Here is a 6,446-nt window from a genome sequence, read left to right as displayed (position 1 = left end):
AGTTCCACCGTGAACAGGTTAAATTCCTGGGCTATGTCAGTTCCACTGCTGGTTTTTCGATGGACCCAGAGAAACTTTCAGCAGTCCTACAGTGGCCCTGACCCATGGGTTTACATCTTCTGCAGCATTTCCTGGGCTTTGCCAACTATTATCAGAAGTTTATTAGTAACTTCTCATGTCTAGTCAAGCCCCTGACTGATATGACCAGAAAGAACCCACAGAATTGGTCTCTGGAGTCCGTAAAGGCCTTTGAGAGTCTCAAGGCTGCCTTTGTTTCTGCTTCTGTGTTGGCACATCCTGATCCTATGTTACCTATTATCCTTGAAGTTGATGCTTCTGAGACTGGAGTTAGTACCCTTCCGTCTCAACGTCCTACCTCTGTGAGCACTTTGCATCCTTGTGGCTACTTTTCCAAGAAAGTGTCACCTGCGGAGTGCAATTATGAGATTGGTGACAGAGAACTGTTGGCAATCATTTTAGCCCTGAAAAAAATGGAGACATCTCCTCGAAGGTACCACTGTGCCGGTTCTCATTCTTAGTGAACATAAGAATCTCACATTCATGTCTGAGGTTAAATGTCTCTCTCCCAGAAGGGCATGATGGGCTCTTTTCTTGTCAAGCTTCAATTACATTGTGTCAGAGAACCGCTGTAACTGATCTTGTACCCTGCTGCCAATCTGTTGACAACCTCTGCCTGTCCCCTACTATGAGTCTGATTCCTGATTGTGTACCTCGCTGCCAGCCTGTTGCCAACTCCTGCCTGTTCCTGACTCTGCAAGTGATCCTGTTAGACTTTTCCTGGACAAGTCTGGTGATCAGTGTCTCACCTCCTCCACATAGGCTCCGGAGTTCCTGATCTTCAGTCACTTGTCTGCAGGCATCTGCACCCTCCCGCTGCCCTAGCAGTTCCTGTCTCAACCTCCAGGGGTGCTAGGACCGGGAAAGTGCAAGAGGCCACCCTCGTCATTTCGGGCTCTGCTGTAAGGTACGTGACAGTACAATCCAGCCACGTGAAGTCCGAAAAGGGGGGCTCAGCTATGGAAGCACTGAGGTTTACAGGAGACGACAGCAAGTTTCCGTGCCTTTAGGAATGCCCGCCATTTGTATTTTCTGCTACAACCCCACACCTTCTCCTTGGAAAGCACCAAGGTGGGGTTCATCATTTCATTGCTTCAGGGGGAACCCCAGACCTGGGTTCACCACCTGTTGGAACAAGCCAGCCCTTTGGTGAATACTATGGATTCCTTTTTGAACGAAATGGCCAAACTCTATGATGACCTCCAACGTACCACCACAGCCGAGGTCAGCCTTCACACCCTGCAGCAGGGCTGTAGGCCTGTAGAGGACTATGTGACAGACTTTAAATGGTGGAGTTCACATACACAATGGAACAATGCCGCTCTCCGATTTCAGTTCCGCCAAGGACTTTTGGAAGTAATTCAAGACGAACCGGCTCATGTTGGGATCTCCAATTCCTTGGAAGAGCGGATCCAACTGTCTCTACCAACCAGTATCGGCCCATGGATGGATGCTACCCAGGATAACTAGTAACCCATCTACTCCCGTGACCCCACTACCTACTGCCATTACCGAGGCTCTGGAGCCTATGCAGTTAGGCCTGTTTCGTTCACCATTGACACCAGAGGAAAAGCAGTGCCCGCCTGAATAATCTCTGTCTCCATTGCGGAGGAGCCAGTCACTATGCAAACATGTGCCCCAACAAGACTCGTAAGTTTGACTCTCCTCCTCATAATCTTTGTGCATTGACTCTATCAAGGTCTTCTCATATTGCTGGTCCTGTCTCCTTACAGCTTCCAGAAGGGGCACTCCAGGTCTAGGCCATAAGTGATTCAGGCACCTGTAGCTGTTTCATCGACCATGCCTTCGTCCTGCAACACAATATTCCTCTGCAATCCAAACAACAGGTTGAAAGGCTGGCCACAGGCTAGCCTGAATTTGTAGGAGGAGTCTGAGTGGTTTAAATCCCTCCTCCTCCATCAGAGCCTTCATTGGCTCTTTTCTGGGTTATGCCGTCACACTTCACTTCCGGTTTCTTACTGAACAGCGGTCATCAGCAACTATGGTGGAGGTTCCTCTCTCGGTGCTCACACGGGGCACCACAGGGGAGACTTCCTGCCTACCCACCTTCTTGTCACACAGGGGGTGTTCGCCCGCCCGCCAGATTCTCCTGGGGCTCACGCCGGAGGAAGATTGGCCGCTGCCAGCTCCCTGTTCAGGTTAGACTCCATGAGGAGCTTGCCCGCTTCTCCCGGCGCTTATGCAGGGGGGTGATCACCCACCAGTTGCTATTTCCCTGTGCAGGTTATTTTCCACGGGGGGGGGCCACCTGCCTTGCTTGGTGCTCATGCGGGGGGGAGTGCTCGCCCACCGCCAGCTCCTCCCTCTGTGTGCAGATCTGACTTCACGTGGGGGCCGCCCGCCTGCGTCCCCCGGTGTTCCCGTGGGGGGGTTGGCCGCTTGCCAGCTCCTCTCTCCATGTGCTAATTCCGCTTCCCGAGTGGGCCGCCCACCTGCCAGCTCCTCTCTCCCTTCAATTGGCATCACTACAGTATATAGACCTACATAGGGACAATATGTCACTGTGTATCTACCTACACAGGGACAATATGTCACTGTGTATCTACCTACTTCTTGTTCAGTCCTCCAAGATCTTTTCTAATTAAGGTCTAATGGTCAATGCTAGCAGCAGCAGTGAATTCCTAAATACCGAATGGAATTAAATATTTCTTTCTCAGCCCAGGCTGGCAAGGTGCTACTTTCAAATGACGAGAAATGTTTTCTGTCCAATCGCTTTTTCAAAGAACATTCCTGAATAGGGGTATTGTTGATCTGTTAATCCACACCAGGAACATTGGTCAAGTGTATGGCCAAACATGGAGCCAGAGTTACTTCAGGGGCTCATTCACACTAGCGGTTGGGGGTGGTGGTTGAGTCACTTTTTTACCTCCGCTCAACCATTCCGCATTTAGTTGGGTAGTCAGCGGTCAGTGGTGTAGACATGCCACGACAGGAATTTTACCCCCCGTGGCACTCAGCACCACCACCCGCATACATGGCCATTGAAGTGTATGGAGAAAATAATTTTTTACGTTTTGTCATTAGTGTGTTTCTGTCATTAGTGTGTTCTGTCATAGCTTTTCGTTCACAGCATTCCGTCGTAGTTTTTACTGTTGTAGCGTTTTCCTGTCGGAGTGTTTTCCCGTGACAGCATTTCATTCGTAGCGTTTTCCTGTCGTAGCGTTTTCCTGTCGTATCGTTTCATTTGCAGCATTTTCCTGTCATAGCATTTCATTAGTAACATTTTCCTGTCACAGCATTTTATTCATAGCTTTTCCTGTCATTAGCCTTTTCCTGTCATTAGCATTTCATTTGTAGCTTTTTCCTGTTGCAGCATTTCAGTCTTTGCATTTTCCTGTTGCAGCTTGCATTCGTTTTTTTTTTTTTTTGGCAAACTGATGCAAAATATTTATTTCCAGGTTATTAGCTGCTGTGCCATCATCGCCTCACATACAGGTAACCAGATTTTTTTTCTTTAATCTGTAAATAATGTTATCAAATTAATCTTCTGAAATCTTCCCCCGAGAACGGTCATTTTCCCCCAAAATCTCGTTTTTATTTTATTTTACAATTCACCCTGAATGTCAAGGCTTAGAAGAGAAAAAAAAAGAGGAATTCCTTAGAATATTTTACAGATGCAAATGATTCCCAAAGCTAGATTTGCTCCATAGTACCCGCCAGAACTAGTGCTGCGAATGGGGTCGCCGTGATTAAAAGGTTTCCCCAACAGTGGCTGATTTAAATTTTTTTAGTGGGTTAAGTCTGATTTAAATCGAATGCCGTTAGAAGCTTTGTCATCTGCAGTGATGTGTATGCCGAGCTCCATAAAAAAATTAGGAAAAAACAAAAACTGAGAAAAAAAGAAAATCTCCTTGGAGTCTCTGGAACTTGCAGAAATCGTGTTTGTGCTCCTAGGAAGAAGAGAAAGGACAAACCACGTTCCCTCACTCCCCCTCCGGCTGTCATTGGCCATTTTACCGATCTTCACAAGAAAGAGGGGGCGCCCCGTCCCCAAACGCGTGGGAAACAAAGCATTTTTTGTCGCTGTCTTAAGGATCACGATTCGTCGTCTGACGTGTCGGAGCTACTGGAGTCCATCTCTGAGCTGGGGTCTGGGGTCAGAGGGCTATGCCAAGCAAACAAAGCACATCTTCGGGGTCGTCGGAGGAAGCCATTTAGTCCAATGCTGTGACTTTTCAGCTGCTGGGATTTTATATAGAACTCTTGCAGCTCCTCCTCTGTGAGTGGAAGGCAGTCGTCGTCGTCATTCTCTGGAGACTCTTGCCAGCCCATCTCTTTCAGTAATCTGTGTTCTGCTTCCAGTGAATAAGACAGCTGGCCGCGCTGCTCTTCTAGAGAATCAGAAATGCCGTTGAGATGGAGGCTCTCCTCGATGTGCTCACCGTCTCCGTTGTTTAGTTCGGTGGGGCTTTGATTCTGCACATCTTCCAGTTTATCCCGATCTCTGTCCTCGGTCTGGTCAGCAACTTGCTCGTCCTTCAAGGCCTTTAGAAATTCGCTCTTCTTGTCCGGAACGCGGAGAGTCATGCGTGTAAGCCGTGAGATGCTAAGTTCCAGTGGCGGGGTAACACTGGCTGTGCCCTCTTTAGGGGAGGTTAGTACAGGTGCTGGGGCCAATATGGGGCTGGTGAAGGCAGAATCTCTGTTGAAAAATAAGGAGCCAGGCTTGGAGGAGGCAGATGCAGGTTTGGGGACAAGTTTTTTGTAGATGATGGGCCCACTGGGGTTACTCTTGCTGTTTCCATTAGAAAGGTGAGGTACGGGCGAAGCAAAAGCAGCAGAGAAAGCAGATGGATCCTCCTTGGAGATCTTCTTGATGACTAGCATCTTCAGTGGCTGCTTGGAGCTGGGAGGGTTTTCCCAGACTCCGGTTGGGGTTCTGGCTCTGTTTGTTTGGGGTAACCTGCTTCCCAGGCTCAGGATTCAAAGATGGAAAGTCCTCCTCTTCAAACTGCAGCTTTTTCTTGTCCGCGTTCTTTTTCTCTCGGGTCTTCGCAGACTGCTTGTCCGACATGGAAGCATTCTTACGAGAGAGGCTGTTGCCATTGCGGTGATGATGGCTGGAAGCGCCTGTCCCGCCGCACCCATTTGCTCCTCTGCGAGGCGCTGTCAAACCTTTCCCGCGATCCTCCATGCCATCCTGACTGGGAGGACTGGTTGGTGCCTTTAGAGACCCCAGAGTCCACAGAATCATGGCAGAGAAGAGACGGCTGGTGCCACGAGTCTCCGCCTGTGGTGCGGAGGGTTCCATTGTTGAAGAAGCCATCGGAAGAGTTGTGTCTTCTGCGACTCACCCCCAGACGACCCTCGCCCCCGGGAAGATGCTCGACATGTTTCTCAACGCCTACAGAGGACTTGGAGGACTGAGGTGTGGAGAAGTTAAGCCAAGCAGGTACAAAGTCATGCTGTGCCATTTAGGTTGCAGCTTTCATTCGTAGCATTTTTCTGTCGCAGCATTTCATTCGTAGCATTTTCTGGTCACAGCATTTTCCCTGTGGTAAGCATTTTCTCTTCCCCCATACTTTCGTCATTTCATTTACATTTCATACATATTCATTCAGGGTATACCCTCTTGTAGGCATACTGACCAGCCAGGCCAGGGCACACCTCAGGTCTTGGTAGTTAGGGTTATCGTATTTCCGAGTGAAGACTCTGACTACAAAGACTGTTCATACAATTAGCTGATCCAACATCAAATCTGGGCCCATCACCCACAAGACTCAACCACTGCCTGCTGACATTTTACCGAACCACCAAGAACTGTTATGCCTCAATGTTATCTCCTCACCACATTTTACAATCATTTTGGGGATGCCATGGTTGCAAGCTCATAACCCCCAGATTGATTGGACTACCGGCAAGGTGGTCTTCCAGTATTCCTACTTTCTCCACAATTGCCTCAAGACCCTCCACAATGTGGCCCCAGTTATTGGCTGTCTAAAACCTGTGTCCGAATCCCAAGATCTCACCCCACTTGTGTACCATGATTTCCTGGTCCTGAAGGATTACGAGAACCTCAGGAAGGGGTTCATCCAACACTCTTCCTCCTTAGCCGGGGCAGGAATATTCTTTGTCAAGAATAAAGATCACTCACTCCGTCCATGTGTGGATTACAGAGAATTAAATTGGATTACCATTAAAAATCGCTACCCCCTTCCTTTAATTCCGGAGCTGTTCCACAGACTCTGGTCTGCAAGACCTAAGCTTTACTTCGAAAGTCCAGCTTTACTAAGCTGGACCTACGAAGTGCCTATAATCTGATCAGAATCAGAAAAGGGGATGAGTGAAAAAGGCCTTCCGGACTCGCTTTGGCCACTTTGAGTACCTCATTATGCCCTTCGGGTCTA

At 48.7% G+C, this 6,446-nt stretch overlaps 1 pseudogene; it reads right to left on the bottom strand.

Annotated features, from left to right (window-relative positions):
- Positions 1 to 3,461: 3,461 nt before the first annotated feature.
- LOC143998276 (vasculin-like protein 1 pseudogene) lies at positions 3,462 to 5,513 on the bottom strand (annotated as a pseudogene).
- Between the last annotated feature and the right edge of the window lie 933 nt (positions 5,514 to 6,446).

This window comes from Lithobates pipiens, unplaced genomic scaffold, assembly GCF_037356315.1.
Source record: "Lithobates pipiens isolate NorthernLeopardFrog02 unplaced genomic scaffold, aLitPip1_a1.2 Scaffold_19, whole genome shotgun sequence".
NCBI lineage: Eukaryota > Metazoa > Chordata > Amphibia > Anura > Ranidae > Lithobates > Lithobates pipiens.
This window is presented reverse-complemented; position numbering and strand designations above follow the sequence as displayed.